This window comes from Rhipicephalus microplus, unplaced genomic scaffold, assembly GCF_043290135.1.
Source record: "Rhipicephalus microplus isolate Deutch F79 unplaced genomic scaffold, USDA_Rmic scaffold_22, whole genome shotgun sequence".
Classification (NCBI taxonomy): domain Eukaryota; kingdom Metazoa; phylum Arthropoda; class Arachnida; order Ixodida; family Ixodidae; genus Rhipicephalus; species Rhipicephalus microplus.
Window position 1 is genome coordinate 9,824,344 of NW_027464595.1, and position 12,000 is coordinate 9,836,343.

The 12,000-nt window shown below is 45.2% G+C and overlaps 1 long non-coding RNA gene across 1 annotated transcript in view; it reads left to right on the forward strand.

The window, feature by feature from the left end:
- LOC142786301 (uncharacterized) overlaps positions 1–8,036 on the forward strand; it is a 47,372-nt gene extending 39,336 nt beyond the window's left edge. The window contains exon 4 of the long non-coding RNA XR_012888994.1: positions 1,270–8,036. This is a non-coding gene — a long non-coding RNA (uncharacterized LOC142786301). The remainder of the gene's footprint in view (positions 1–1,269) is intronic.
- The last annotated feature ends 3,964 nt before the right edge of the window (positions 8,037–12,000 follow it).

Consider the following 12,000-nt stretch of genomic DNA (forward strand, 5'->3'; position numbering starts at 1 on the left):
AAACTCGTTTTGCTCAGAACTTGATTTTTTGCACTTTTTTGTTACGCCAGCAGTTGTGACTTCATGTCCAATAAGTCTTTTTCAATGAAACTTTGTATGTTCGTTTCTTTATTACTGAACTGTGCATTGAACTAGGTTCAATAAAAACGATTGGTAAGTTTTTATGTAAAAATGCTTTAGTTAAAGCATTGCAGGAAAAAAACACCATTTTTTTGTTTTCCTTGGTATTTTTACTGTAACTTGATTCCCAATAATCGAATGGCAAAGATCCTAGTTCATTGCACAGTACCATGAGTTGGCTACCTTTGTGCCAAAAACTTCATAATTCCGGCGCTCCGTTCTCAAGTTATGACTGTTTGCGTAAAGGCCAAGTTTGGGCAATGTTTTGTCAATAACAAATCCAATTCTGATTTTTTTCACCCTTTTCTGCATATGAACATCATTTAAAAAGATCCTTTATAAGCCCATTTTAAAATAATATTGTAAAGGTCAAAATTTTAAAAAATTTACAAAAAGGTGGTGACATACCTCAAGATGGTGCTCCTCTACTTTCTCAAAAACATAAATCGAAGGGCCACCGAAACGCGGAGAATTGCACTCTTTGCCAACGGTGTACTTTCTGGTACCGTTCCTCTCAGGGCGATCATCTCAATGACTGCCATGTTGGATGAACAGTCGCGCCACCTATAGGTCGTGAAAGTTGCAAATAGCCTCCTATCTGCTGTTTGACGTCAAGCATATGGCACCGATTGCTCTGAAGAAAGTGGGCGCAGGCCTTTGTATTTTTGCTCCATTTTGGGATGCTCTCTACCACACACGACTGCAAGATTTGGTTGAAATATGCCGCGTGCTATAGTGTCTGCTTTTTGCAGGGTGTGTTTTCTCGTCAAGCCCAAGGGATAGTTCAAGACAAGATATTACAGCCACTACCGCAGATAGGCTTAAGTAGATTCGAAAGGGAATAGATTGTTCTACAAATCTATTGTACAAGGCAGTTCACTTGCATCAAATATAGCAGCAGGTATTGCCTAATACACTGCATAATGACTCTTGTATGAGTTATCTGCTAAACATGACATGCTGTTATGTTTGATTTGTGCCATTCTTCGTGATTACTGCGAGTACCCTGTACTGTCCTCACTAAAAGATATTGCATTCTTTTGTATGAATTTTTCCGTTCTTCCAACATCCTATGTGGCAGTTGCCAAGCCTTCTGTTTTATTATCAAGTGAAAGAGAAACTTCCTTCTTCTCTTATTTTTCTGTGCAGGCTTGCAGTTTATGCAGAGAAATTGTGGCCGGGCGCCATCAAAGCTCCAGCATGTTCCCAGAGAATAACGCGAGGCTGATTCAGAGGCATGAATTTGTTCGTGGGCCTGCGAGCAAAATGTATGGTTTTTAATACTTTTTTATTTGTTTTTGCCACAAGAACTGTTGGCGACACTCAGATGCATTTGTGTCACATGGTTTCCACTTTTTTTTTATTTACAGCTTTTTTACTGTTGTCTGCAAAAAAAGAATCTACAAATAATGCGTCACAAAGGTAACACTTTCTGCCAAGCAGTTTGCTGTTATAAAATCTAAAAAAAAAGTTTCTTGCTTTGAGGAGGCATAGTGGAATCTCACGTTCTATATATAATATCCTTGAATGACCATTGCATCCTTCAAGCTTGCATCTGGACGGTTCGGCTTGTTCTCGTTCCTAAGGCTATATTGTGGGTTTAGCACAGGCCCTTCAACAGCATGCCTTCTTTTCTCAAGGCGTTGGAGACTGTACATTCTGAAGTTCTTGTGATGGCCTTCTTCGCTTTCTTGCATTTAGTGTAGATGTTATGAGTGTGCTTCTTCGATCTCAAGTCGGATGTGCCTCAAGTTCACTTCTTTAACTTCATTTTAATCTCTTAGAAGTTGAGAAGAAAGTTTTTTTTTTTGTGAACACTGCCCATATTTTTACCGTATTTTGCAACTACTTCCGGTTCTTTCACAGAGAATCCAGGCGCTTAGATTTCCCAGACTATTTCTAACTTCCTTTTCATTACTGATACTGATTCTTCTCGGAAGTGGTGTAAAAAAGACGCAGAGCTAAAGTAATTATCAAAATAAAGCTGATAATTACATCCAAGCGAAACTTTTTTGAACATTGGACCGCAGACTAAAAAATCAGTCAGACAGTATTTTTCACTCATCATTAATCATGCTTGCCTCATTGTGACATATTCTAATGTAATCAGAAAAGTTGTGCTACTTGTCAGCCAGATAACAAGTTGAATGCAGTCAACTTCTTTAAATCGAAACTTTTGACAAGTTACTGGGTTATAAGAATAAACAGCAATAGGTAAACAAGTTGAAAGAGCACTTGTTACCGTGAAAAAGTGTTGCTAATTTTTGGGCAGATAAAGGTAAACTGAAGCGAGAACTCCAGGTCTTCTTCGCACTCTGGCACTGGGAGGTGGGGGAGGAGGAGCAGTGACTTCACCCATGCTGACACTCCACACATGGCGAGGAGTTCCCGGAACCATTAGCAACCAAAGGCACCCCGCTGCTCAACAATGATGCCACGCAGAAAACTAAATGCTCTCAGGCACTCTCATGCACACACACACAGAGCCCCGGCACTGTTCAGTGTGGCAAAGCGGGCAGCGCTTCTATAAGCTGTGCACTCTGTGTGTAGAACTAGTGTCAGCTTTCGTTGCTGCCATGTGAGGTGTCAGCTCCAGTTGAACACCACTGCAGATCATAGCTATGAGAACGTCTTCATAGTCTCATTTGTGACTGCCTTGACCACTATCTTTCACACCATTCCATCTTGACTGGGCGAACTTTTGTCACAACTCCTACTGGCGAGTCACTGCGGGCGGTCTGGTTAGCCTCTAAACAAAAAGACGTCCCCTTTCTGTAGGTGAGGCTTGGCCATTGCTGCTAAGTTGAGAGGAAGGTGATGTGCCAGTGTTTCTTGTTAGCAAGGCTGTTCACTTGTTGCCAGCGCTACTTGTACAGGTTACTAGCATTCGCTTCTACGTGAACTGATGTATTGTTTTTCTGTATGAAGAGCTGCTGGAGTGAGAATATGGGTATCTTTTGGGTCATGTGATAGGAGGGCTGAGGGCCTGGCATTGGTGATGAAGAGCGCTTATGTAATGAAGGTAGCAAGCCAGTCATGCATTAGGTGATTGTACTGGTTCTGAATGAGCATGGAGCCAAAAATGTAGCGTGTGATGCCAAGTATCCGCTTCCTAACTCATATGAGAAGCATGTGGCGAGTTAACTCCCCAAGTGCAGCCGCTCTCTCTAAAGAAGTTGCCAGTATCTGAACGATCGTGGCGCTTGGCAATAATTCTTGGTTCTCTGCAAGCTCTGACAAAATTTTCACAGTTGGGACATGACCGGCAGACCTTCCAAAGGACCGACTACCCCAGCCGGTCTTTTGGAAGGTCTGCCGTTTTCTGTTCTTGAAAACGTCCTCTGAGATTCTTGCATAAAACGCAACATCATGACCGAGCAGATGCACCTGTCTCCTCCAATTACCCAGAAACTAGTCATACGAATTGCGCCCCATTAAAGTGTCTACCTTAGTGTCGCACACAATCACGACAGTGATGCACAAGGTGTGTCGAGACATGGTGCCAGCCTGGGATTATCAGAGAGTTCCTTCTGTCAACTGGAATGTCTCCTTTGTACAAGCAGCCGCCGACAGGAAACAAACCGCATGTGCAGAGAAAGGGGTCAAGCTTTCGAAGGGAGCCATTTTGACTAGGAAGTGACTTCTCATGAATACAGTGTGTCTTTTGAATGAAAGCACCTTGGTGCACTGTTTCAGTTGTGACAGTCTTGGACCTCAATAGCACCTGCAAACCACCTGCCTCCAGCTGGGGCTCGTTTTCCTGCTGAGGACTGGCGACAGTGCTATGTAGTGATTGCCAGCTTGAAAACCCAGTGAAGTAATTGTATCCTGGATGTTTGTTACGTGCACATTGGTAACTATGTGCTGGTCCCAGTCCTCAGTTTTTTTCATGATCAAGATCCACGAGGACAAAATCCTTTGTGGGATCTGTGTTATGCCCCAAAAAATCTGGTGGCATGAACCAGTTTGTGCCAATAAGCTGCGTCGCTGCGACCATTCTCATGACATTGCTTGCTGGGTTTTCGTCAGCTCAGGCGCTCTTTCACTGTTCCAGCTCCATGCTCTTTCAAATGCCTTGGACACTGTTAGCTACATACACAAGAAGCCACCTGGCCTTATTCAATATATATATTCTAATACCACCTTGCTGTCTGTGTAGAATACAACAGAGTCCAGCTGAAAGTCTTAATAACTCTTGTAGGATAAAATCAGCCATTGCAACTGCAAATATTACAGCACACAACTCAAACCTTTATATGGTGCGATGTGGCTAGGGGTCAGTTTAGCCTTTCGCATAACAAATCTAATGTGTTCGCTTTCATCTATGTTTAACACATGCAGGGTGCTACGACTTTCATGAACACATGCGAAAAGACATGAAGTTGTGCTTCGTGTACAGCATTGGTGAATGTTCAGAGACGCCGAGTAAAGACATGAATATGGCTTGTAACTTCAAGAAGCCCTTTATTCTTCTTTGCTCCCCACGCTATATACTTCATGTAAAGTGGCGCTTGCATGCTCACAAAGCACTTTGCGTCTACTACAATGCATACAATCATGCGATTCGAAGGTTGTGTAATGCATGAAGTGAGGTTTTCGAGCCCTTCCACTGTCACCACTTGTCCTCTGAGAGAGGAGTGTCTCAGTCATAGCCATCTGTAGTCATCTTGAGACGTTAGTGCTTTCCTTGCACTATGACTGTAGCTAAAGAACCATCAGGTCGCAGGGGCTATTGACTATTGACAACACTACTCTCCGAGCATACGGTCTGTGTAGAAGTGGTGCTTGAAAAAATAAACATACGTTCATATGTCACATACGTCTCAAAGCAAGCCATGGCTTCTCTGTGTGGGCAATGGGTCAGCTCTGGAGTTGGGGTGTTAAAAACATCTCGCGTGGTCCTAAGGCAAGAGTGAGAGTGAAACGTTTTGGCGCAGCAGTTTCATGCATATATTGTCTTTAGCAAGCCAGTGGCGTCCTCTATCATTGGAAGAGACTTCAAGGCGTCAACCACAAAAAGGTCTCTTTTGATAAACTTCTTTACGTCTTCTCAGAACTGCTGAGCAGCCTTGAAGGTGTTCGACAAGGACTACAGGTACCGTATATGGCAGATTGTACGAAATATGTTAGAAAGGTATCCGACCTTTTTTTTTTTTTTTTCGAGCACCCGATATACTTGAAACAAGCAAACTTGCGTCAGCCGAACTTGAACCTTCGTGCTCGTGCATGAATTTTTTCCTGCCTGTCAATAGCATCCGTCATTGAGACGCAGCGTTTGAGTGAGGTAGTGCGCAGTGCTCTCATCTGTTTTTCATTGCAAAGAAAATGATGGAGCGACTGGAGGAGGGCTACTGTATCAAATTTTGCCAGAAACTGGGTGACAACCAAGTGGAAACTATTTGGAAGGGCATGGCGGCTTTCAGGCAGGACGCTAGGAGCCGCACACAAATTAAGGGGGCACACTGGTCTTAGAAACTTTTTTTTGTGCTTTCCAACCAATTTTAATGAAACTCCATGGGCTTGTTCAGTTTTTTTAGCTGATTTCAAATATCCAATTAGTTTTGATGCAAGCTAATTAGTTCCCGAGATAATTAAAAATCTTTCGTGATTGTTCTTGAGAACAATAGAAAAAAACTAGTCAACAAAAATTTACCAGCATGGCATGAATAGATACTAGAAGTTGTGGAGTATGAAATGACGGAAGCAGTTTTTTTGTCTGGCAATCACACATGCAAGTTTACATCAATTCTAATTTCTCGGTTTAAAGTATGCCTGCTAACCAGTTATTTAAACAATTATTTAAACGTGAAATGCAAAATCTGTTTCCCTTACTTCAAGGTTTAAACATTCAGCTTGACAATGCAAAAGCTTTCTAGCTGCACCGCATGCCGAGATGTACCTCTCAAGAATTTCCTAAACGTCAAAAATATGCATTTTGAGAAAATGGCAAAAACACAACGGTGCCATGTTTAATGTAAACGGTAAAACATTCTGTACATTTTTGGAGCGAAATGACTAGTAGGCCCCAGAAGCATAGTCCCCTTGACTGCTGGCATCCAGGTGCCGCTTCTTGAGCGTCCGCTGCTTATTTTCTGCAGACGCACGCCTGAGGGTAGAGTCCCTGGTTCGGCGGCGGTCTTTTTCAGCCATGCGATTGCTACTCAGTAGGCCGGGGTTCAAGCACAGCTCTTTGAGGATCTTGGATGATGTTACTTGACTTTCGGCATTAAACCTCATCACTGCCTCGGCGACCGCAGCTTCTACACTGTGCAGTGATGCATGGCGCTCCTTCGGGGCCAGCGACCAAATCACAGAGTGGAGACTTTCATTACTGTTCTGATTCTTGCTTCGCTGGCAGCGCTCCAGCAGCTTCTTGTCTGCCAAGCGCTCGTACACTGGAAGCAAGGCCTCACAGACATGCGGCGGCAGGTTGTAGCGGTGTTTGGGGGCCGGTTCACCCCTGGCCTTGGCAGCGTTCTGGCGGCACCACGAGTCAGGACCTGTAGGGCACAGGCTGTGGTTGGACACGGCATCGTTGGACGTCACATGGTGGTATGTGGATATCACAGCATTGTGCATGGCTGGCACGTCCCCTTTGTGAGATTTGATGGCCCAGCCATAGTAAGAGGTCAATTTGTTAACCAGGTCACCAGTCAGCCGACCCCTACCACTGAGGCTCTCGGAGCCAGCTGGCCTCTGCTTGGGGAAATTGCGCAGTTGCGTGCCCATCCTCTTCTGGACGTATTCCTCTTTGGTTACCTTTATAAAACCATACACATCTGCTTCCTTCAAAGCAGGGTACGGTGCGGCAGTCACCATCAGAAAGAACTGTAGTGTATCTCAGCTTATGACGCTCCCACGACCTCTGAAACAGAATGAGCGCAGCTTCCACTTGCATCTCTCCAGCTTTTTTTTTTGTGCTGTTTTTCTGGCAGTGGTGGTTCGCTTTCCACTCGTCGTAGGACGGGTCACTTTCTTTAAGCGCCCGCTCGCAGTTGGCACAAAAATGGCAGAGCACGACATACAGTCGCCGACCGATTTTCCGGACTCCAAAAATTCGGACTTGTTGGATATTCCGGACTTCATAAATGCACCGTCAGGGATCCCATAGAGCTAATGCATTGTTTCGACCGATTTTTCGGGCGAATTTGCCCCTGAAAGTTCGATTTTTCGGACTAAATCGCTTGTTTTGTGCCACGCCCCAAGCCATTGTGAACGCCGCCATGTTGGATTTTCCGTCGGCTTGGCTAAGCTTGGTCTTCAGATGCCTTTCCTGCCTCCGAGACTGGAATGCGCACGCCATATTTTAAGTTTCGGAGGCCGTGTTTGCTTTTTAAAAGACGCGGTGATGGATGCCGTTTTTTCGTCTTCGGTCAGCACTATCGTCATCACATCGCACAGGGAGGAGGCGAAAAAAGGATTCTTTTATTGTCGTTGCAGCATTTTTCAGTCGCCATTCAGCACATGTTGTGTCGCGCAGCGTCGAGACGTTGTGTGCTTCGCAGCGGCTATCTGCGGCATTGAATTTTGTGTTCTCGGTGCCATGGCTCCGCTATCTGTGCCATCGCGGGAGCCAGGTGGTGTGAAGAAGCGTGGGAAGTATACGACCCTGACGATGGAGAAGAAAGCTGCCATAATCAAGCTAATAGAGAGTGGACGTTCGCAGCTAGATGTTGCTGGATGACGGTCGACGCCGGATGGCGGTCGTCGTTGTCGTCGGATGACAACGACGACCGCCCGCAGCCGTCGGAGATCGCCAACGCGGTGACAATTTTGTCGAGCGTTTACAGCGACGATGTCACCTTGGCGCAAATACGGGCAAACCAAATTGCCTCCAAGCGTAGTTTGAGGCAAGGCAGCATCAAGGACTTTTTTAAACCTGCCTGATGCAATAAACTTCAGATTTTTGGCAAAAACGAATTTTTCGGACTGTTCGATTTTTCGTACTTTTTTTCGGTCCCCGCCAGGTCCGAAAAATCGGTCGGCGACTGTAATCGAGCACAAGCCCCGTAAACAACTCGATAACTGTGCCGACTTCGATGTGCGACGAATGTCCCCTCGTCATCCAGGAACCGTCGTACGACACAGCGATGTTGCCCGGGTTGCCGAGGTCCAGTTCCGCGTACAGTTCCCGAACCGATCGCGCGCACTCCGCGGTCAGCTTTTCCGACGCACGAACAGCTGCGGGCGTCAGTTTCGTCTTCACGTAGCTCTGCCACGTTTTGTTGTGCAGGCCGCGCGAAGAAATGTCTATCGATGAAAAAACGTCGTTGAATGCCGTTTGCTGATTGCCAGTAGACTGCATAGCGCGCGCGCCCAAAACATTGATGGCAAACGGCTTTGCCTTGCTCTCGCCGGCAACGCGCGGCGAGCTCCATGCCACCGACACATCGCCACAGGTCGCGCACGTAAGCACTAGCTTTACGGCAAGGCCGTACTTCCTGTCCTCTTTGCCAATGTTTACATCACCGGAGCACAATTTGCACTTCACTGCACGCATCAGTTCGTTCACCTGGTCCAAACTCACGATCAAAAACCGTGTTTCGTCCAGCGGCGTGGCTGCGGCATCGTCGATTTCGGCTAATAGGCCGCACTTGCGTTGTGTTGCTTTAGTTGAAGCGAGCTCTTGCAGCTTGTTTTTGGCGTTGCGACGAACCTCTGCCACTTCTAATGGGTGCAGCACTGCTGTGTCAAGACAAACGTGGCCGCTGCCGGATGCGTTATCTTGAGCGGGCGGCGGTGGAGGTGCTAGGCCTATGTTATCAGGGGCCTCGCCGCTGGCCACGGAAGGTGGGTTGCTTGCTCGTTCAGCGCTCCTCGCTGATGCGGAACGGCCTTTGAAGTTCTCGAGGAGCGACTTCTTTCTTTTTTTGCCGTACTGATTCCTTGTGTGGAATTTCCTTCCGGCTTTCCACATCGCGCGCGATCCTTGGCTAATCCGTCGTTCTCAGTCCGAGCAATATGGCGCCTGACTGCGCCGCCGACGGCGCGAAGCAGACGACACACGTCGCTTGCGGCCAATCGCGTTGCGCTGTTTAGTCACGTGCGCTCGCCGGCGAATAGGAACGCGTATTTTCGCTTTTTTTTGGCGCGTGTTTTCTACTCTACCAATGAGCGGACAGGAGCCAGAGTGGCGGGAAATTGAAGACCGAAGACCGCGCTTTTTCAAATGAGACCTAGATCACTGGGATACTGCCCGTGGCGCAGCTGCGGGGAATTATTGAAAAATTGCCATTTTGGCGTCAGAATCTCGCCAAATCGGGCTCGTACGGCTTTTATAAGTAGCTGTTACTGTTCAAGTACCAACTTTTCGGAGGAAAAACTGAGCAAACTAATAGAAAAATACTTGTAGATTTCAAAAATGACATCTAAACAAAATGCGTTTTTGGGCAATATTTTTGGCCCCAAATACCCATGTGCCCCCTGGAGTGGTATTTTTTTTTGGTTTGTATAACACAATGTGAAGAACTCTCCATGTGAAGAAATCGCGCTGTGTTAGGCATTTAGTGTTTATGAGTAACACTTGAACGCTTACTGTCGCGATTTGATTGTACTTTTGTTCGCTTGATTTTGTCTGATTGCCCAAGTACTTTAATAAATACGATGGTAAAAAAAAAAGTGGTATAACCTGTTTAAAGAAGACCACACATTGGTGGAAAGTGAGCCACGCTTCGGTCTGCCATCAGCATGCCCAAATGACCAAGTCATTGCCAATGGCTGATTCCACGAGAGATCGACACGGGTCCAAAAGTTGATATTTTGGATTTCATTGAGTATTTTATATTTCGTGCACGTCTCGTCAGGTAGCCCGAAAGTCAACTTCGTTTTATGAATAACGGCATAACTTAAGAGAAAAAATATATCAAACTTCAGCAACGTGGAGGCACCAATTTCGTCACCTGTCACTTTCGAAAATTGCAGATGCTATAAAAAGACAAATATTTTCGTTTCAAGGAAGATATTTGTTACCTAAAATGTATGTCTGATGAAGAATGAATTCGTACGGTTTCAAGTTTGTAGACCGAAAGAAAATAGCTTTTAAAAATGTCTAATTTTGCGACAGTTCAAAATAAGTTACGTATTGCCCATTTTTTTTCTTTGACAGTATTGCAAGCAGCATTTTCAAACTTGACATGTGTCAACAAGATCATTAGGTACATAAGACATGTGTCAACAAGATCATTAGGTACATAAATTATTGTTGCCGTAGGGCAAATGTAAATTTTTATATATTGCCTCAAAGTTCTCATATTGGCAAAAGTGTACTCCACTAAATTTTAAATAATAAAAAAAACCCCATCTTCGATTTTTCTTAAAATCTCGTAAATATACAACCGAAAGCCATCATAGAGTATTGTAGAAAAACATGTTGCATTATTTTGTTTTTAGTGACAATATTCGTAATACAAATCGGAGCTTTTCGAGAATGCGCTGATTAGTTGAGAAATCTAGAAATCGGAACGGAAAAGTGGCAAAGAGCTTCAAACACGAGTAAAAGTGACCGCATTTGGTGAAGAAAGACTGTTTTAGCAGATAAGAGTAACTATTTTGAACACGATATTCTACAGTATCTGAATTCACTCTTACACGTAGAGCACCGAGACTTCTAAATATGTGGTGCCTCTCCATTACTGACACACAGATGGAGCTGCTGTGATGGCCATGTGTTTTGAACACGTTGGGTATGAGACTTGATTGTTAAATGAGTTCATAAAGGATTCATAACAAATTTTTATCATTTGGGGCACGAAGACTGCTGTGTGCAAATGCATTAGACTGAAGAACACGCTTTAGGGCAAGTTGTCATCCGTCGTCTGCTCTACAGATGAATTGCTGTGCGCCGCATCTCGGAGGCAATGCTTCGATTATATGGTTCAAAGTAGGGACGAAAATTACGCTTCCCGTAATTTTATTGACAAAAACATTGTGAAATTCATTTTAACGTACTATACTTCAGTTTTGCATTCGCCCTGCGGATACTTGTGCACACTGTTTTACGTCTGCTCTCATTAAAAGTGAGAGACTTTGGAACAGGCGACAGATAGATCACTTTCCTGCTGCTGGTTTCACGCATAGTTGCATTGCCAGTCATTTGGGCCTCAAGGAGCATGGCGATTGCTGACCACTTCAGCCAAGATAGAGTTTTTTGTTCTGATTACAGTCAAATCTCGATAAATAAATTAAGTGGGACCGCCGCAACTCGTATGTTATTTTGAAATATCGTTGTAATGAAAAACTTCGATTGTAAGCAAGAGGTCAAACTAGGAGCGAACATGACGTACCTTGGCAGTTGCCATGTGCGCCGACAAGCAAACACGCACACAAAAAAAACTACACACACTTCAAACGTTCTTTATTTGAAAAAATCTGTGATTTTCTTCCGACGCGTGGAGCACAAACGGCTGATTTAAGTACGCCTCAACACCTTCCACCTTACGTAGCACCTCATCGGGCACATCACTGCACCGACCAATGTAGGTGCGGACTTTGTTCATGTGCGCTAAAACATCCGAGTGCGATATGGTCTCATCCTCTTCAGTGTTCGGTGATACAGAGTCCTCTTCCTTCGGGTCGTCGTCGTCGTCACTGGAGACGTCGCGAACGCTGTTGACAATCTCCTCGGTTGTCATGTCCGCCCACGTTAGTGCTGCGCTGTCGCTCTCCACGTAGTCGTCGAAGGAAGAGACGTCGGGCAACAGTTCCTCAACCTCAGTCCACAGGTCTCCTGGGTTGCTGTGGTCCTCTTCCAGGTTGTCTTCAACTTGGGCAGGCTCCTTGATTAGGCCTGCTTTTCGCCAACAGTTACGGATTGTTGACGTCTTCACGTTCCACCAAGCTCCCGTCAGCATTTCCGCCGCTTGACGAACGTTGACTGATGTC